Below are 23,081 nucleotides of genomic sequence, written 5' to 3' on the forward strand. Positions count from 1 at the left end.
CACTCCAAACAGTTGATCTCTTCCACACACTTTTTTAAAGCCTGCTGATTTTTGTTTGGTTACTATTGTTCTTTGTTATGTACATTGACTAGGTCTATAATAACTAACAAGAAATTACAAAGACATGGTAAATATACAGCACAATTAGCTAACACAAACAATTCAATACCAAGTCATGTTATTTGCAGTTTCATCTTACAAATCTCCTGCCGTAAAAGTATGCACCCCTGTATATGGTTCAACACTTGTATTATCATAAAATTTGTTTGTCAATTGAGTTAGCAATGTATGATTTTATTTAAATTTTCATCAACTGCTGATAAACGATGTATAATTTGTTGTGCTTCACAGCTGTCTACGCATTGTTGTGGTTTCCGTGGCTACAATTTACGAGTTTTGTATTGGAATTTCTAACTTTGTTGGTTAACCCACGAGAAAATTGATAGTATTTGAAGCTTCCATTACCGCAGCCATCTATCTAGGTATGTAAGTTAATAGGAATTTTATTTGGATTATAAGTTTTTTGTTCCATAAATTACTATTATTGATCATAAAAAATATGTGCATTGTGAGTGAATCCTAGTTTCCCGTTTGAGATTCCATACCATGATTAATATGGATAGTTTGGATTAGTTGTGGTATGGATTCTTGAATTGTCCGTTCGGACAGTTTGGGAACTCTCTTTTTTTTACTTCATTCATAGTTATAGGTTAAGTATGTTGTGGTATATTTGATTTGATTTTGGTTTATTGCGTATTGCTTTGTTCTCCGAGTGCATACTTGATTGTGGTCAATTTAGGTGACCGCTTTCATTTTGTGTATTTGGAGACCAATGCGAAATCCTGCCAAAATTTCATCAAATTTAGCATAACATACTTAACTTGTACATATGAATAAAGAAAAAAAAGTTTGTTCCTGAATGGGATAGGACCCGACCTTCATATAAAAAAAGTGAGACTGTCATGCATATGCCATAACAGACGCCCTCTTGTAGAACAAGAAACATGAATAGAAGTTGGATTCAAGCACCACGCATAAGCGATGAGTATGAAAAGGGGGTTGAAGATTTCTTGAAGTTTGAACAACAACATGCACCAACTGTGGGTGGAAAGTATTTCTGCCCATGCGTAAACTGTGTGAATGGAAGGCGTCAGGCATTAGTTGTCATTAGATCACATCTAATTTGTGATGGCTTCATTCAGAGTTATACAAATTGGATATGACACGGTGAATTGCCAGAGGTCTCATTACCTGCCGACAATGAGGCGGTACCATTAGAAACCGGAGATTGAATGGAAGACATGATACATGATCTTGGGCAAGAGGGATTTTTGGAAGCTCATTCACCCTATTATGAAGATTTGGAAACAGATTCCAAGTTACTGTTGTACTTGGGGTGCACAACCTTCACTCGGTTATCTGCAGTGCTAGCTTTGGTCAACTTGAAGGCTAGATTTGGGTGGAGTGACAAAAGTCTGACTGAGTTGCTTGTCTTATTGAAGAATATGCTTCCCAATGATAACAAGTTACCAAATAGTCACTACGAGGCTAAGAAGATATTATGTCCTGTGGGTCTGGAGTACAAGAAGATTCATGCTTGCCGTAATGATTGTGTGTTGTACAGAAAACAGTTTGCCGAATTGCGGAATTGCCCAACATGTGGGGTATCACGATACAAACAAGATGATGGGGAATACACTGATGATGTAGCCACATCCAACCCTCGTCCAACAAAGGTTTGTTGGTACCTTCCAATTATACCAAGGTTTAAGCGATTGTTTGCTACTGCACATAATGCTTCTAACCTTAAATGGTGTGCAGTTGACAGAATAAATGATGGGTTTCTTCGACATCCAGCTGATTCTCCACAGTGGAAGACAATTGATCACTTGTATCCTGAATTTGGAGCCGAACCAAGAAACCTTCGACTTGGTCTTGCTTCGGATGGCATGAATCCATTTGGTAACTTGTCCACTAATCACAGTTCATGGCCTGTGTTGCTAATGATTTACAACCTTCCTCCTTCGTTATGCATGAAGCGCAAATACATTATGTTGTCTATGATGATATCGGGTCCAAGACAGCCAGGAAACGATATTGATGTGTACCTTACTCCTTTGATTGAAGACATGCGCAAGTTGTGGGTAGACGGGGTTGATGTGTATGATGCAAATCAGGGTGAGACTTTCAGGTTGCATGCAATGATATTTTGCACCATCAATGACTTTCCAGCTTATGGGAATTTGAGTAGATATAGTGTGAAAGGTCACCAGGCTTGTCCAATTTGTGAGCAAAACACAAGTTTCATCCAACTTAAACATGGGAAGAAGACAGTTTATACACGGCATCGTAGGTTTTTAAAACATTATCACCCCTATCAACGATTGAAGAAAGCATTTAATGGTAGCCAAGAGACTGAAGAACCCCCAGAACCGTTAGCTCCCCATGAAGTGTATGATCGGGTGAAAGACATCGTAACTGTTTTTGGTAAGACCTAGCAGAAGGATCATGCTAACAAGAACATTTGGAAGAAAAGGTCAGTGTTCTTTGATCTTCCTTATTGGACCAATCTACATGTTCAGCATTGTCTCGATGTTATGCATGTGGAGAAGAATGTTTGTGATAATTTACTTGGCACCCTTCTTAACATCAAAGGCAAGACAAAGGATGGTCTGAAATGTCGATAGGATTTGGTCAATATGGGTATACGAGAACAGTTACATCCGCAATCACAAGGTCAGTGAACTTATTTTCCCCCAGCATGTTACACAATGTCAACTAAGGAGAAAAAACAATTTTGTCATTGTCTTAAAAATGTGAAAGTCCCACAAGGATACTCATCCAATATCAAGAGCCTTGTGTCAGTTAATGATTTGAAGTTGGTTGGCTTGAAATCTCATGATTGTCACGTGTTAATGCAACAATTGTTGCCAGTGGCTGTGCGTGGTATATTGCCTGAAAAGGTAAGGGTTGCGATCAGCCGCTTGTGCTTTTTCTTTAATGCAATCTGTCGTAAGGTCATTGACCCAAAACAATTGGATGATTTGGAGAACGAGGCAGCCATTATCCTATGTCAATTAGAAATGTACTTTCCTCCATCGTTTTTAGACATCATGGTTCACTTAATTTTTCATCTTGTATGTGAGATTCGGTTGTGTGGGCCCGTGTTTTTACGATGGATGTATCCAGTTGAACGTTACATGAAAGTGTTGAAAGGATATACAAAAAATCCATATCGACCAGAGGCTAGCATTGTTGAACGATACGTTACTGAGGAAGCTATTGAGTTTTGTTCACAATATATAGAAATGGCTATACCAGTGGGACTTCCTCAAAGTCGTCATGGCTCCACCATGGAAGTTAGGGGCACACGGGGGTTCAATGTTGTAACCATGGATCGCCAACAGCTGGCACAAGCTCATCTATATGTATTACACAACACAGCTGAGGTAATCCCTTACATAGATTGTTAGACAAACAATCTTTGCCGATGACAGTGCTTTAGACAAACAATCTTTGCCGATGACAGTGCTTTAGACACATTAAGATTGCTAGCTGTGGGTCCAAATATGAATGTTCCAACTTGGAAGGGATATGATATCAATCACTATTCTTTCTACACAAAGTCCCAGGATGATAAAAGTAGTGTGCAGAATAGCGGGGTCAGTGTTGATGGTCAATCAGAGCACTTTTGTAGTGCTGCTGAAAATAATCCCATTGAAGCTTGCATGCCTTACTATGGAGTCATTGAAGAGATTTGGGAGGTTGATTACGATGAATTTAGAGTACCTCTTTTCAAATGTAAGTGGGTCAATGGAAACACAGGTGTGCGTAAAGACAAAATCGGATTCACTTTAGTAGACCTTAAAAAAGTTGGTTACAAGGACAACCCATTCATAATGGCAGCGCAAGCTCGACAGGTGTTTTATGTAGAAGATCCATGCGACTCTAGATGGGCAGTGGTTTTGCAAGGGAGAACAATTTGTATCGGTCACCATGTTGATGGATCAACACTTGATGTCACTAACATGCCATCTTTCTCCAAAGATATGCCTTCAAGTACTGTTGAACAAGAAGAGGATGATGTATATGCAAATCGTACTGATCATGACGAGGGTTTATGGGAGAACATTCGTACGTAACTATGTAAGCACAACCATATAAGTATTACTTAACATTTGTAACATTTGTCATGCATAAATTGCTAAGTTGTTTGAAAATCATGCACCCTATTACATCATTGAATTTGACATATTTATTACACTTTTTTTTTCCGTGGGGCCATGGCAACACCACCACCGTCCCTGCCACAATTAGAAAACCCTCCTGAGGTTACTTCGAAAAGGACAAGACAATCCACGAGGCTCAGAAGTTTGACATCTAGATGCTTAGATGGCCCACGGCCAGTTGTGAACGTGAATCCGACTACAGGTAGAGGGTCAGAGCCTCATAAAGAAAAATTTCACAGTTATTTAGGGGTTGTCGCAAAGGAAAAAGTTCCTATTGTACACGCGAATTGGAATGTTGTCCTCGACGATCTAAAGAGCTTAATATGGAAAGATATTTTGGTAAGTAATTCTAAATACACTTGTATTCATGATTTTGTTGTTAAGTTACTTTTAAAGGATTCATTTACATACTGTTACATAACTCGTTTTGTTGTGCAGCGCAAATTTGATATCCCTGAAGGTGAAAATGCAAAAAAAAAGGTGATGTCAACAGTTGCAGCAAGATGGAGGCAATTTAAGTCTTCATTGACTTCAAAATTTGTCTTTGCTGACAATGAAGGTCAGCAAATATCTGATCCTACAGTCAAGTATGGCCTTGATTCAGAAACATGGGCGGAATTTGCAAAAAGCCGCAAAACCCCTAATTGGCAGGTTTGTTTAAGTATTTATGTATCTGCAATAATCGATTCAATTTTTGCTTTCGTTGTTTTGTAACATATATATTACTAGTACAAGCTTGTCTTTTTAAGGGTATATGAAAGAAGGCCAAGGAAATTCAAAAATTTAATGACTGCCCACACGTTCTGTCTCGTGGGGGGTATGAACTGCTTGACCAGAAACTTATGGAGGAGAAGAGCAAGCGTGGACATGAGGAACATTCGTGTACTGAAAGCCCAACACTCAACATTGACCCACCATCCTCAGTTTCAAGACACTTGAAGTGGAAGATCGCCCGCACAAAGCGGCATGACCAAATGACGTCTGAAGTGGCACAAGAAATTACAGACAAAATTGTGAGTTCATATATTTTTTGGTTACTGTCATTGCCAAATAATGTCAAATTTATTTTATTCAAATTCAACAATTGTATATCCATGCAGGATTCATTACAGGAACAAGCAACACATGGGAGTTTTTTTTCGCATGGGCTACAGGACATACTCAACATGGCCTTTGGCCGACCTGAGCATCAAGGCCATGTTCGCGTCGCATGGACAGGTGTCACAATAAGCCAATACTTTGGCCAAGCCTCACGTGCTTCTAGCACATTGTCACCATCGATCAACCAACAACAATTGGCTAATATCATCGGTGGAATTAAGGATGACATAAAAAAGCAGCTACAAGATGAGATAAGAAATGAGGTACAGGATGAGATAAGAAAGGAGGTACAACAAGAACACAAGCAACAACAAGAGGTTTGGATAAGGGCAGTTGAAGAAAAACAGTGTCAAAATTTGGAGATGATGAAGCAAGAGTTAAAAAAAAATCACTGAAAGTAGAGCTATCTCATATTGCATCACATCAGTCAGCCCCCATTAAGGCGCTAGAAATACAAGCTCTACTTGCACGTGTTAGCACAAAGGGTAGCTGCGCTAGACTTGAAGGAAGCGGATTACTTAAAGAGCTTTTGAATGGTGATGACGATCTGATGGGCTTGTTCGTAGTTGTTGGGTAAAATACTGTGCTAGCGGGTTTGGGAAAAGTGTTTGAGAACTCATCCACCATACATAATGTTCGTTATGAAAATGATGTTGTTAAGGTTCAGGTTGTCAGAACATACATGCCTCACGCTGAGGTCCCTATTCCTACATCAGAGGTTCATTATCTTGAGCAGGTCGTTGGCACATTCGTTGCATGGTCGACACATCTTGTTAGGGAAGTAACTAATGAGGTTAGTTTTTTTCTCCTTTGAATCTGTTATATTTGTTGACATGCATAATTACCTGTACACTAATTTCAATTATCATAGGTGGTCGTAGGACCCGATAAGCCTCCATCAAAGTTTGTTGGAGAGCCGAACAGGTTAACATCTATGGCCACAGATGACCCACTGGGAGAATTGGTTAAGAAGTCATATGTGGTTTACACAAAGCCAATGGAATTGCCATGGGACGGGGCGAAATTTGGGTTACCTAATGCCACAAATGGTTTTTTCATCACACATGCAGATGTGACTGAAATCATTTTAGGTGACAAATGTTTAAACATATATGTACTGCAGCTGTGGATGATGTAAGTAAATCATATTATTTGACTGGTTGTCATATCTTATTGTCCACTCCATATTTGTCTAAGAATATTGTTAATTGTGTTTTAAACAGGTTTATGAATGATTAGAGAACAAGCATTGGTTTTTCTCCAGTGTAAGGTTTCCTTGAGCCCCAGTCTATACGCTGCACAAAGGACACACGTGAAGAATGTCAAAAGTACATAGAAATGTGGGTCAAGGAGTCACATCGAGAAATCTACTTAGGACCTTACTTCAATCAGTAAGTCTATTAATGTGGTTGTTATCAATGTGTTTGCAACAGTTTGATGGTGAATTTCATGTTATTGACTTCAGGGCACATTGGCAACTTCTTGTGTTGTGTCCACGAGAGAACATTATAGTATGGTTCTGTTCTATACGAAGAAAGCCTGATGTTCACATTAAGTTTGCAGTGAACAAGCACTTCGCAACCTTACTCAATTTAGCATTGGTCATTACTTGTAGTTTACTAGTCAAAACATTACATGTTAACTTCGGATTTTGTTATTGTCAAACTTAGTGCAATGAAGAAAATATGCAGTAATCTCCAAGGCAAGGACAATGCACCTCCACCTCCACCTCAATGGATTGAGGCAAAGGTATGTTGTAATCCCTGTTTTTTTGAAAATTTGAAATAAGTTTGATGTTTCAATTGGAATGATCCAACATTATTGAGCGCTTATATTGCATGTAGAGCCATGTACAACAAGGAGCATATGAGTGTGGATATTATGTGATGCATTGGATGTGGTACATCGTTAGTGGCGGTTTGAAAAATGAACTCCACAACGTATGTCCTCTATTAGACTAACAAATGAATTTGTGTAGTATGAAATCGTACTTAAATGGTTGATGTACTAACTAAATTTTATTTTCTTCCCCTTGGTAGTATTTTTCTGATGGAACATCATTAGACACTGACACCATGACGACACTACGCAAGAAATGGGCAGCCTATTTTCTAGAAGTTGGAAAATGGATGTAAATTAGACAAATTTAGATGACATAGGAACATTAATCACCTTTGAAAAGTAAAATTTTCATTGCACAAGACACATCATTATGTCTGGTCATGACTTTTAATTCGGCATCGTTACATGATTATGTGACTTGTTTACGTTATTAGTGTGCACTGCTTTTGGGTTGCATTTTGTATTGGTCCCAATATAGGATTAGTTTTTTTGTTGTGCAACTCTAATTGTATGCATGTCAGCGTTTGACATGTTCCTGCTTGGGTCGTTCAGTCTGCCGCAACCTTCTCATACATTGGTCCAAGAAATCATCGGAAAAGCTCCTCAGGTGCTGCAATAATCACCCCTCTCCTTTTTTTTAAATTCAAATTTTATAAGTTTATAATTACAAATAAAAATGCTATGTTATTTTGATATTTTTGATGTATGGTATGCCAAGATGGTAGCCTACTGTTGATTATAGATTTTATTTGAATTTGATATTGTTGTTCAATGATTTTCAAAAAAGAAAAAAGCAAACAGAGGATGGTGAAACTAGTTTGAATTTAAGGTGTTTGATAAATAGAGCGCATCTTTTTTGTTTAGCAGTGCTAAATTTTCACACTCAAGATTGAATGGAATACATCGATTCAAAATGTTATCCGGTACTCTCTAGTCTCAGAATGAAAATGTCCTTTGATGAATGATTTGTTGTACCTTTGTTTTGCATTAAATTCAGATTCTTTCTCTAGAGATATTGAAAGGGCTCTTGGATTCTTTTTTTATTTTTTATGTGGTTATTCTTTTGCTAGTAGAACCAAGGGTGTAAGAAGAAGTTGAAGTGATGGAACCCCAAGATGAAGAAGAGATCCATAACTGTTTGATCAAGCTGGTTGCTTTATTGTTCCTTACCTTGGGTTATCTTTCTAGTTACTGTCTTTAATGCAGCATCAATGCTAGTGAAGGAATTGACTCTATTGTTGATATTTCATTATAGAGAAGTAATCTGGAAAGGCGAAGGGATAAGGTCTACATTGGTTGTAGAGCTGGGTTTGGTGGTGACAAGCCCTTGGCTGCTCTTAAGTTGCTTCAAAGAGTTTAAGAACTAAATTATCTGGTTCTTGAATGCTTAGCCGAGCGAACTCTTGCTGATCATTATCAAATCATGATGTCTGGTGGTGATGGTTATGATTCTCAGAATAGGTGTTTCCTGCTCTTGCATTGTTCTAATCTTATTCTTAAGTTTAATTTTTGTAAAAAATTTCTGCAGTTTCTAACTGGATACATATGTTGCTGCCTTTGGCTTTGGAAAGAGGAACTTGCATAATTACCAATATGGGTGCAAGTAAGAATTTCTAATGCTGCATTTAATACATCATATAATAATTATTGATTATCAGAAGATATTATAATTTATATGTTCAACCAAGTTTTTTGTAATGCATTTTGTTTGAATTGATATGTATGGTTTCTCTCTTGTTTTTCTAACTTCATTCACTCTTTGTTTCTGAAAATGGATCCTCTGGGTGCTCAACAGAAGGTCTTAGAAATAGCTAATAGCCTGGTTCTCAATGTTTCTGTTGCTGTGGCTCACGAGGTGTCTGTCACTAATATAGTAGGTATTTAGATTTCCCTGTAAACTTTCCTCTGACCTATGTTATTATCAAATTTTAAATGAATGATTGAATTGTGAAGTGGGTTTTGAAATACCAACTAATTTCCAATTCAGTTTATTTGTCTCAGGCATTTGTTTTTTTACCTACTGTTACAATTTCTAGTTTTCATTTTGTTTCGTATATGTTGGGTGATCCCTCCTTTGGTAATGGTCCTTGCTGGAGTAGAATGATTGATTCTGTACTGGGATAATATGTAGAGTGTTACTTCTCTCTGATGTATAAACAAACAATAGGAGTGTCCTAATAAGGAGATTTTTCTGGTTAAAACAATGATAGTTATTAACCTTATGAGCTCTACATTTATTTATTCAAATTTTTTTCTAGTCTTTAGCACTTTTGCAAGGTGCTTCCCTGAAATTATTGATGTATCTTATTGTACTATTCTTTCATCTTTTAATATATTTATATATCAAAGAATTTGGGGGATTTTCTTATTATTCTTTGTGTTAAGTCCTACAACTTATATATATACATACAACATCTTTCAGGTTCAGGATTTTCACCAGCAAAATCATATATCATGGAGGGTGTAAGAATTTATTCTCACGACCCATGAGGCTGTCTGTGTTCACATATAATGTCATTCTCTGATTAACTATTTTTTTCCTTTCATTTTTGTGATGTATTTCCAACCAATTTTTGGGCAGCATTCACCCACCGACCTGCATCAAATGCTAGATGTACTTTTCATCATACTTGTTTTATTTGGTGATGTCATATGACAAGTTTAGTTGTTAAGCCTGTTTTGGTTAACTATTTATCGGTTGTCATATGAAGAATTTTATTAACTGTTAGATACTAAACCATTCTTGAGCATTCACCTAACAGCTTAAGCTTTGGGGATAGTTGGTCATTATTCATAGACATTGTATCAGTCTTCATAATCAAGTGGATAGTTTGATTCTTGCCACCTCCTTTTTCTTAGCAAAAAAGTTGAATTTTACAATAAGGTAGGGTAATCCATGCATTATTCATGTTTTAAATCCAAAAGGCTCTTGCGTAAAGGGGAGTGGTAAGTATAAAATCTTTCACATAGTCTTCACTTAACAACTTAAGCTTTTATGAGAGTTGGTTGTTGATATTAATGATTGCTTTTGAAGTTTTTCTTCAGTTATTTACTTGTAAGAATGCATTATGATTTACTTATTGAACTAAGTGAATGGACCAATCTATTCCACTCTGTCTGTTTGTAATATTGTCATGTGCATAATCTGATCAAATTTAGTTATTCATACATGATTTCTCCACTTTATTAGACTTCTGTTAGTCTGGATGTGAAATTTGGCTGTAATTTGCAAAGGGTATCAGCACCTACTTGGGAGCTGCTCCTATTGTTCGTTGCCTTGAAAAGTACCAACCAAATGTAATAATTACATCGAGAATTGCATATGCTACTTTATTCTTAGCACCTATGGTATGAAATGTGATCTATTCTTTCCTTTATATTCCCCATATTTTCCTCCTTTCTCCATCAATGCTTGCTTTTTAGTGATTGAATTGATTCAGTCTTCATATGGACAATATTGTTTCTTTGCAAGGTACAAGGAGTTTTATGAAGTTTAATTTGTTACTTGATTATTTATTTTAAGCAGGTCAATATAGACTCCATTAACTAATGTCTACTTAGGATAACTCTTCTTAAAAGCACTATGCTTGTTCTTATAGAGTGGGATCCAGATGATGAACCACAACACATTGAGCCATCTCCTTATCTTTTTTTCAATAAAAAAATGACAGAAGGAACGATATAGATATATTTGGTAGCTTTTGGTGTCCAGATGAAATGGACTTGAACATTCTGTTCTATTTTGTTTCATTTTATTTTGTTTAGTAGAGAGAGATAATTGTATTTTTCTCGTACTAAAATTTGTCACATTAATTAAGATTTTATTTCAGAAAATTTCTAGACTTTTTTGAAGAGCATATTACATTTTTTTTCTATAATGTAACTAATATTTTAGATTGTACTATCCTAACAAGCAAAGATAGGATTACAAGTGTTCTGTTGTTCACTTATTAATAGCTTAGTTATCTGTTGGACATAATTCTGATCAAGCTGGTATATGGGTAGGTTTATGAGCTAGGATGGAACTGGGATGAATTAGAACATCTAGCTCAAGGATCTTTGGCTGGCCATCTTCTAGAATGTGGTTGCCAACTCACGGGGGGTATTTCATGCATCCAGGTATGCTAATATAGCTTAACTCTACCCTTGCATATGGGATAAAATATAAATGGATGGGTTGTGTGAATGAGAAAATACTGTTTAAGATATATCTTGTTTGTATGCCAGACTGTGACCTCCAAACATTCTTTTGTTTTTTGTTTTGTTTTGAAAAGCATTCCTGTGGTTAATGGTTTTTATTCTGAATATAATATGATTGACAATTACAGTTAATATACCATTGTGTATTATCTTCTTACTTCTTTAGTTATTTTTGAAATCTTCTGTTTACCATAATCCATATGCTTTTGTGGGTTGCATTTTTAATTGATTATATAATAGTTGAAATTGTAATTATATTCTTGTTTTTTGCAGCATGTTCCCTCAACTCATGAGACTTTTTCACAATTAACCATTATGCTGGAGATGTAAGCTTGAGAATTTGTATTGTATTACATAGGTTCAAAATATTTTGTTGAATTTCATTATTTGTACTGTATTACATATAAGCAACGTAGCTTCTTGTACTAATTTAACCTGAGTTTATAAATTTCCAAAAAGTAAAAAAAAATATCCATATTCTACATCGGTTCAATTATAAACGATGTAGAAAAATCCTCATTCTACATCGATTAGGCGATAAACGATGTAAAAACTCTTCAAATTCTACATCGGTTGATCGAAGACTGATGTAGAAACCTTTCCATTCGTGTCCATTCTACATCGGTTTAGTGATAAACGATGTAGAAAATCTCCTCATACTACATCGGTTTGACGATAAACGATGTAAAAACCTTTCATTTTCTACATCGGTTGATTGATAATCGATGTAGCGACGTTACTGTCATTCTACATCGGTTGAACTATAACCGCCGATGTAATAACCTTTCATTTTCTACATCGGTTGACTGATAATCGATGTAGAAAAGTCGTCCTTCAAAGACTAGTCATTCTACATCGGTTGAACTATAACCGCCAATGTAATAACCTTTCATTTTCTACATCGGTTGACTGATAACCGATGTAGAAAAGTCACCCTTCAAAGACGGTCATAAAATCGATGTTGTGATTCAACGACGCCGGATTACCACCACGCGTCATAACCGATGTAGAAAGGTCGTTAAAACTGATGTAGAAGACCTTTTTTTTAGTAGTGAAAGATGCTCTTAGACGTCCTAGTGAATATTAATTTCATTAAACACTTGCAATTTGGATTGAGGCGACTCACTACCCGAATTGAATCTCAAGCCTGGTCTGAAGAAATAGTATTTTTTTTCTACTTTTTTTAAAGCTAATCTCTAAATATTGCTAATTTTATTGGCAAAAGTGTTATGTTACGTATACAATTACCTCAACATGAAACATCGTATATGAGTATCGATGCAATTATATCCCATTAATGTTGTCAACACAAGAATCCCGCTTTAGAAAAACTTGTATTTTTGTTGTAACAACAAATTTCACTTTAAGTAAACTCTCACCGATAATTCATATAAGCATTTTTTTAAGGTGCTTTTTATAAGAGCTAATTTAAATATTTTCTGTATTAATTATTTTTTCATAAAAATATCTTCAATTACGAGTCAATTTTTTGAGTTTAACAAAATAGTGAGTGAAATATATTAGTGTCTTAAACTCTTTGATAGTCTTAACTTTATCTTGTATGAAGAACATTTTAAAAACCTTATTTTAGTTATTCACATGCATAGCTAATAAAAATTAAAGCAATCAATATATCAATGAAGAGATGTAGATTAAAAGACTTAAAACTAATAAAAATATTTGAAAAAAAGAATAATAATACTAGTATATCTCGTTAACCTTAGGGAAAATTTTAGAGAAAAAATATCAATTATAAGAAATTTAATGTTATTAATTAAATTTATTAATTTTCTTAATCCTAGAAAATTAGTTAATTGGGTCTTATAAAAAAAATGAAAGAAGTATTTCTTCTTCTTTTGGTTTACGCTTCTACCAAAATAACGCAAACAAATTTTGCCAACAAATATAAAGTTGCTATAGTGACAAGTCCAACTTGTTTTTCGTTGTCAACTTGTCATGAACTAAGGAGGGGTCAGTGAAATCATCAAATCAATTACAACTGTTGCCTTGGACTGCTGAATTGCGCCATTCAAAATCTCATTCAAGACACAACAGATGACAGCAGAGGTGATTAAATAATGCCAAGTTTGTTACTACTTCACATTAACTGATATAGATAACCCAAAACCCATATATAGTAAGAGATTCATTATTGGCATTTCTTGGGGTCACCCTCAGGTCACAGTAACTGCCCTAGTAGAATTCAAATCTTAATTAAAGATTAAAGACAACTTGAAGAAGTTGGTTTGGCTTTATTGCATCCAAATAGAAACTCAAAGCAAACCACCTTTTGGCCCGATTCAGATTAGCTTCTAACTCATGACAGCTTTACAATAGTATAATCTTACTGCTAAGACTTTTCTAAGACATGAATGTTGAACTTTGTAAGATTTGTAATAGCGTGTTTGGATTCTCATCCACACAATTCAAACGTGAATCACAAAAGTAACTTTTAGTTGCCTTTGATACATTTTGACGTGAAAAATTGATTAAACGTGGATTACAGATGTTAATCCAAATACGCACTAAGTGTTTACGAAAATGTACCACCAGAGATTATGGAAAAGTTGATATGCATGTATTAATTTTAATTTATGTGAGAAATTTAATTTATTTTGCTTCTTTAATTTATTCATCAATAAGTGTTTGTTAAGAACTTTATCCAAATTGCTTCTACCATTATCCACTTCTCCATCTGCCTTCATTCCTCTGGCATTAAATTAACCACAGCCACAGCTACCCCTATTTCATTGGCTGCTTCATTTATTACTATCAGTTTCCCAAAGGGATGCATAACGCATGGAGCACATTTGTTAGCATTGAACCAAAGCAAAATACTATTGAAAATGTATCATTTATCATGTTTAGCAGGAACCGAAATTCTTGGACATTTTGAGAATTCAAGCCTTCTGCCCCAAGTGAAGATCCTATTTTTACGTGACCACGTAGCATATGCCCCCCTCTCCCCTCTTTGTTTTTTAGGAAGGACTTTTCATTGTTTGATAGAATAGAACTTTATTGGTGGGGATTCTGTGCCAGTGATTCGGACAAAAATGTTTGGCACACTTTCCTTGAAGAAGATGCCAAGTGGTCCATGTGTGATATCAAATGTGCAAAAAAAAAAACCCAATGAGGCAGCCATGTGCCCCTGTCACTACTCCGGGGAAAACATGTGAAAGTGAGTAGTCAAATATCAACATATGTCATGCCAGACTTTACCAGAAATAAAGAAAAACAACAGGGTGAAAAATACTAAGCATAAAACATTGAATGGGAAAAAACAAAGATAATTCAAAGTTCTGCTGAATTTGGCACCCCCCCTAAGATAAAATATTTTGCTGAGTGTAAGACATTGTATTTCACAAAGAACTTGTCATGATTTGTTTTTTTATGGGTCAACCTAGAGTATTTCCCATAGTTAAGAGCTTGAAGACTAATCACTCGCTTGAAGTACTAAAATTTATTCAAGAGATTAATTTTTCTGAATAAATATTTTTTCATTCACAAACTTTATTTAGTTTAGATCAATTCTCTCACTACATGCTTTAAGAGATTAATATCTCAAATACATGACTATCTATTACCCATATTAATACATCTTATTTATACTTGACATGATTTGTGAAAAAGTTAACTTGAACAAATATAATATTTGAATTTTGAACAGTTACATTTCGAACTAATTCAATAAATGTTCTTTCATATATATGGATATGAGATCAAATCTTTCATCATATATATGCTTTTAGAGACATGATTATTTGTCAAATGTCAATCGCATTACACCATGTTGATACTTGTCATGATTTGTAAACAAATTCACTTGAACACACTTAACGTTCGAATTTGGAATTGATTCAAAAGTTGGTTCATTGGCTAATTGTTACATGCTTCAACAATTGGAAACACCATCTTATTTAGCATGTCTAAAGGGAATGTTCTTACACGTTACTTGCAACGTCCTTCATTAGAATAAAATTCTTATAATAAAAATATTCTTTAACACTTAAATAACAAATTTTTAAGAATTGTAATTATCTGAAATACCTCAAATATTATAAATAAGATTCCTTACAAAGTATAATATTCTCAAATGTGGACATCTAATAATATAACGAAATTAATTAAGAGAAGACTAAGTCTTCAAGTCTACTTTGTTCTAACAACTTCTTTCTCATGCTCTGAAAATAATACTTGTAATGAGATATAACCCCAATGAGTAAAATAAATTCTAAAAAAAGTTCAAAAGTAATATTGTTTTTTTGTTGACGCAGTGATCCAGAAAATCAATCATGGTATCTGCAAGCACTACACACACAGAGAGAGTGTATCTATACCATGGAAGTTTAGAAAAAACTTTTGAAACTCAATAATTTGTGTTCTTTGCACACACACACACACACATAATTCAATCCTTAGTTATGTATCTATACCATGGAAGTTTAGAAAAAAACTTTTCAAACTCAATAATTTGTGTTCTTTACTTATTATTATTCTTTTCTATTTAATGGGTCAACAAGATTATTCTCTTTGTTACTTCCTTTTTCTCAATCTTACACACTCTACTAATTTTCTATTTGCTCAGCGAGATTGGCTATAAGTTCTAGAAAAATTGAATTGTCTATCCTTATATAAATACAAGAATATGTGATTAAAATTGAATCACATAAGATACATTGTTAATAGATTTAACTAGACTAAATATTTCTTTATCTTTTTCTACTCTATTATCTAAATTTATCCAACTATTAATAATATTTAATATTTTATTTTCTTTCAAAATATATTAAGATAAAACATGATAAAATTTAAATCACTCTCAAATATCTCTAATTCAAATATAATAAATATTTGATTCAAACTTAATATACAATATTATATAGTTATTATAATAATTATCTTTATAATTGTAATAATCCTTTAATTCCTTTAATTCAAATAAATCTTTATACTAATAATTTTTATACTAAAATTAATAATAATAATTATACTAAAATTTCAGGATGTTACATTAATCATATGATATGATGGCAATTAGAAACACCATTTCCGATATTGGTAACCAAAGTACCAAACACGAAGAGGGTGGGCTCACCCATGCTTTCGTGCACTCTGAGTGGGAATTCAGATTCTCAAAGATTCCAGGTTTCTGTGCTTTGGTGGGTCTTAGAGATCCTTCTATGTAACCTATATATGTTGTGTTGCAAGTGATAAATTTTTTTAGCACTAGTGTTTACTTTGCTCTTCCAAAAATGTACGCAACATCACGTTACACATGCTTGGAAATTATCAAAAACGGGAAATAACTATATCTTTTTAAAAATTCTCAGCTAGGGGGCTGCAAAATAAATAAATAAAAAAGGAAAGAAAATTATGGTAGCAACTGTCAATAGTAAATAATATACCAATATGGAATGTATACATTTGATCTTATGATAGGATGAATGAATCATGAAAATCAAAATTGGAGTTAAACTTCGTGTAAGGCTCTATCATATATCAATTGAAAAGTGCTTATAAGAGAGTCTTAATTTCATATACAACAAGGACGAGTCTTACAGTTTTTGTTAACAAGATCTTTTGAAAGATATCTTCATTCCTCTTGAGCTTTGAGATTTCATTGAGTAAAATTTTGAAACCTTCTAAAAATGTTCATACTTTTTCTTTTGTATTTCAAAGAGATTAGAATTTAATTAAATGTTTTTTCGTCATTTGGGTCTATTTTTGCTTTTGCGTCTACCTAAGACAAATGTAACCTGTTTAAATTGAAATTAACCCAGACCGATTAATATTGATAAGATTGGAACTAAATTCTAAATATCTCTTTAACCTGACTCGATCCAACTTGATTCTTGCCTACGTACCTCTACTTGTGACTCTTACCAACTACACTTTTAATAGAAGATGCTGACAACTGATGGAGGATGTAATCACATTTGATTCTACTAAAATTCTAGAATCACATAGATGAGTGGATACAATGAATAAAGCATTTTTATACTATGAAACTCACCTTTGATTCTAATAAAATTCTAGAATCACTCATGTTCTCCATAAAAGAAGGATTGTTACATTTGAGATGAACGAGAGATATATATATTTTTAGATAAATTGCGGAAACAATGTATGTGAAATGCACATTTAAAGAAAAGAGAGAAAGATAGTAGTAAGAATGCTTGATTAAAAAAAGAGTTACATTCTTCAAATTGCATATTCTTATTTATAGTACAAGAAATTTATAGTGTTGTTGTTATTGTAATTAATTTCGACTGCTTAAATATAATTTTGGTTGTTTTTTATAATCTATAATTTTGGTCTTTTGTTTTAACTAGAGATATTTATTTTTCTTATTTATTAAAATTTGTAATTTTAATCTCTTATATAAAAATAGAGATATTTAATTTCCCTACTTTTGTAAAAGCTACAATTTTTTCCTTCACTTAAACAAGGGTTGACTATTATAAGATTAACATTGATTATGATATAAATAAAATAAATTATCTTGTGTTACATCACAAAATTTAGGTCAAATTAAATTAATTCCTTACCAATTAACATTTTTTGAATTTGATAAAAGAATCAAAATTAAGGATTTTTAAAAATTGAAGGATTAAATGTCTCTAATTTAAAATAGGAAACTAAAATCAAGGAATTTAAAAAAATTAAAGGACTAAATGTCTCTACAAGGAGTGCTAACAACACACTCTTTAACATATTTATTCATACACATTTTCTCTTATTGGTTGAAATGCATTGAAAACTACACAATCAATAGAGTCATTAAATAAGATGTAAAATTCACTGAATTTTGTGATTTTCAATAAATTTTAACTAATAAAATAAGATATTTTTAAAATAGTGTGTTAGAAAGTGCAACCCAATATTTCTCATATATAAAAATTACATATTTCAAAAAATAGATTATTAAAATTAAATTTAAGTCTAATTTTAAAACACCAATGAGAGTGATAATGATAATTATTGCAACATATCTTTATCCAAAAAACTAGTTCAATACTCTGCGGATGCATGGGTAAGCTGCAAAATTAAATGTATAGTATAATTGTATATATTTAATTGTAATTGTGTAGAACTTATTCAATGAGAACCAAAACTAATATTATTGAAATATATAATATATTTTATAAAATAACACTTACTATTTAGCTTCAATGATATCTATGCTTATTCATGATTTAAAATTTTATAAATAATGAAATACATATTTAATTTTATTGAGGTTATTGTTGTTAGATATGTTGTTAGTATATTATTTACAAAAGACTAAACTATGAAGTAAAAATCTAAAACTGTCAACATATTAAAATGCATTCATGATAAATATATTGAAGAACAATTACGAGACTAATTTGGAGCATCAGTTTGACAATGTCATATGATAAATGATTTAATAAAAACATGAGAACAAATCAAAGTATTTTTTAAAATTTAGAAAACAAAATTAAACCCAAAAAATAAAAAGTATTTAATCTTATGTTTATATATATTTATTTTAAAAAATATATATGAATGATGGTTAAGATAAGCATGTCAATGAAGCACCACAAAATTGTATTTTATTCCTTATTCTTATTCCCTAATATCATCTTCATTCTCGTCCATAATTCTCGACAACATTTGTGTTTAATTTGAATTGTTTATACACATATCACAAGATGAGAAAGAGAGATGAGAGATTAGGTCTGGTCAATGCAATTTGACATTAATTGTAATGTCCTTGTAATTATGTTCAACAATTTTAATAGTAAACCAAAGTAGTTCCATTACATATCATTCCTCTCATAGCATTCACATCGCGCCCCTGTGACACGTCCTGATGAGGATTTTTATTGTATTATATATATATATATATATATATATATATATATATATAAAATAAAAATGAAAATTCTAATTAAAAAAATAATTTATATTTTCTTAAAGAACAAAATGTTTGTTATGCTTAATATCTTTAATTTGGTTTGTATTTGTATTTATTCTGTCATTTTTTCAAGTAGTTTTTCTCGACGAAATTGTCCAAGCCTACGCTTTCTTGAATCCAATTATGGATATTATTCCAGTAATACCCTTACTCTTTTTTCTTTTAGCTTTTATTTTGGAAGTTGTTGTAAGTTTTCGATGAGATATGTAATTTTCAGAAAGCAGCTTTGCATGAAGTGTTGAGTCATGCCAACCAGGATCTTATCTGGTAGGAGACAATCTGGATAAGTTTTTCATGAAGTGTTGAGTCATATCAACCTAGTGTATCAAGCTTTTTGAAAACAAATTTTATTATCAATACATTTTGCAACATCTGACTTTGTGGCATTGAAGGATTGGACCTAATACTTAAAAATAGTCCCAAAAGTGAAATGAACAATAAAATAATTGGTGTACATTGGTGTATATAGATCGTTTCTAGTATAAACCAAATATCAAAATAACATTATTTTTTTATATAAAATTTACTTATATTTATTTTTTTTAAAACATTGTTTATTATCATAAGAACCAAACTTACTAATTTAGGTGTTAAGGAATTTATAACAAATAATATATTATTTAACTAACTGATTTAAATTCCTTGATGTTGAGTTTAAGTATAGTCAATAATATAAAATTTTAAATAACTTTTCTATTACTAATAGATGTTAAAATAATTAAATAATATTGAATTTAATATTATACTTAAAATTTATCTTCTTTTTTATTAATCCATCTTGTAAAAAATTATATATTATTTCTTTTAAAAAGTTAATATATTAATTTTATTTTTAGCTACTTTTGTTATTTTTTTATCATAAATCTCATATTTCTTTTTGCATACACCCACTTCGTTTTTTTTAATCACATATAACCACTCCATTAAGTACATCTATATAGCATGACCAATATTATATACTATTTATATTTTTCATTTTACTTTTTTTTGTGCAGATATTCATTATAAAAATTGATTTAAGATATAAAACTAAATAAAAAATAAAATAGGTTAATTTAGTTGATCAAGAATATATTGAATAACATAATATATATTTAATTAATTTAAATATAAATTTTATTTCAAATTATCATTTCTTTCTTACACAAGTACACATTATTTAATAAATTTTTAATATATCAAGTTATAGATATGATAAAAAAAATAGTATATTTTAATTTGATTATCTTGATCAAATTAAATCTAAATTATTTTTTCTAAAGCTAATATCAACCCTACTACGTAAAAATTAAATAGTAAAATTTTTATTTGTAAAATTATAATAACAACACTTTAATAATAAAAATTTTATGTAATAATTCATCAACATTTGTGTTTAATTTGAATTGTTTACTCAGATCATAGAATGAGAAAGAAGAGAGACGAGGGATTAGGTCAGCAATTTGACGGTAATGGTAAGGTCCAGTGAGTGCAATTTATGTTCAACAATTTTAATAGTAAACCAAAGTAGTCTCATATTACATAGCATTCCTTCCATAGCATGCACACGCCTATCTCCATATTCAAAGTAGAATTTCATGATGCGCGAAGTCACATCAGGAATTAAGAGATTGAACCTAATACTTAAAAATAGTCCAAAGAGTGAAATGAACAATAGGATAATTGATGTATATAGATTGTTTCTGGTAGAAACCAAATATCAAAATGACATTGTTTTCATATAAAAGATATACTTATATTTCTATTTTTTTTTAAAAAAACATTGTTTATTATCATAAGAATCAAACTTAGGTGTTAAAGAGTTTATAACAAATAACACACATTATTTACCTAACTGATTTAAATTTCTTGATGTTGAATTTAAGTATAGTCAATAATTAAAATTTTAAATAACTTTTCTATTACTAATAGATGTTAAAATAATTAAATAATATTTAATTTAATATTATACTTAAATTTTATCTTCTTTTTTATTAAACCATCTTGTAATAATTATTTATTTTTTTAAAAAAAGTTACTAAATTAATCTTATTTTTAGCTACTTTTTTTATTTTTCTTTATCACAAATCTCATATTTCTTTTTGCACATCCACTTTGTTTTTTTCAACACATACAACCACTCTGTTAAGTACATCTATATAACATGACCAATATTATATACTATTTATGTTTTTTATTTTACCTTTTTTGGGTGCAGTAATTCATTCTAAAAATGGATTTAAGAAATAAAACTAAAGAAAAAATAAAATATGTTAATTTATTTGATCAAGAATATATTGAATAAAAGAATATATTTTTAATTAATTTAAATATGATTTTCATTTTAAATTATCATTTCTTTCGAACACAACTACACATTATTTAATAAATTTTTCATATATCAAGTTATAGATATGATAAAAAAAATATTACATTTTAATTTAAATATCTTGATAAAATTAAATTTAAATTATTTTTTTCCACAGCTAATGTCAACTCTAATACATAGACATATTATAACATAATTTTTGTTATCAAAATTACAATAACAACACTTTTATAATAAATTTTTACGTAATAAAATTTAATTTTTATTTCTATTTGATTTTTTACTACAATAATATAGACATATTTCTATACGTGAGAATAAACTATTGAGATAAAACACCATGTTAAATTTGATCTTAAATCATGTGTATCAATTGAACTTTATGCTTTGATTGGATTAAGAAAGAAAGTTTCAAAATGAAAAAAGAGAGGGGGAGAGATAAGAAGCTTGGTATACCCGATTGATGCTTTAAAATAAGAATATATCATTTAAAATTACAAAATTCTCTTTAATTACATTTTAAGGGGCTAAAGCAAATCAAGTTATAAATAAGTCAGAATTTGAAGGGTAACATTATTATTGGTGAATTGTCATCTCCAAATTGCATGGTACAACTTAATCTTAGTCATATCTGAATTGTCAACTTACAAATAACACTAGTCATATCCGAATTGCACGAGTTTATATATGTCAAGACTTGAATTAAAGTTATATATTAGTGATATTTAAAACTTGTAGAGTTTGGTGACTGGAAATAGTACTTGAATTGAAATAAAAATAAATAATTAAATATGAGATAGAACTAAAACATTTTGATCAAAATCAAACTATAGAAACACATCTTATATTTTTAAAATTTTAAAAAATTAACATGATTGAAAACGAAACAAAATTTTCAAAATAATACTTATATGTCTAATTCATAAATCTTATAAAACAATATATCATTTTATAAGTTAATTACAAAAATTAAGTGTAATATCATTTTAAATAAAATTTTAGATTTAATTAAATTAATTTTTTTGTAAAGAATATCCTTTACGGGCAAACAATCATTCTTAAATTGAATCAAGTATGATCATTATAGATAACAAAACTTTCTTTAAGTAATTAACACAATGACATTCTTAGGACTCGAACTTGAAATCAAGGGATTCAACAATAGTTCTATGTCATATCAATTAATTCATGCACTCAGTGATTTAAATTTACTACATAACAAATTACTTTAAAATTTTTCTTTTAAGTATTTAACCATATTATATTAGTGCATTAATATTTACTATTGAGTAAACAAATTAATTAATGAAATCTATTTTATTTAATAAGATATTTAAAATTTAAATCCTTAAAAATGCAATTCTATTAAAATGTTAGAATAAAAATTTATCAAATATTATAATCTTATAAGTAATTACATTTAAAATAATTATATATTCATAGTGTTTAAATATCAATG

The 23,081-nt window shown here is 31.3% G+C and overlaps 1 long non-coding RNA gene across 1 annotated transcript; it reads left to right on the forward strand.

Annotated features, from left to right (window-relative positions):
* The first annotated feature begins 8,941 nt into the window (after positions 1–8,941).
* Positions 8,942–11,270, forward strand: LOC114425025. Its single transcript, XR_003669186.1, has 4 exons — positions 8,942–9,049; positions 9,595–9,635; positions 10,407–10,520; positions 11,178–11,270. It is a non-coding gene; the product is annotated as an uncharacterized LOC114425025 (long non-coding RNA).
* The last annotated feature ends 11,811 nt before the right edge of the window (positions 11,271–23,081 follow it).

This window comes from Glycine soja, chromosome 9, assembly GCF_004193775.1.
Source record: "Glycine soja cultivar W05 chromosome 9, ASM419377v2, whole genome shotgun sequence".
Lineage (NCBI taxonomy): Eukaryota > Viridiplantae > Streptophyta > Magnoliopsida > Fabales > Fabaceae > Glycine > Glycine soja.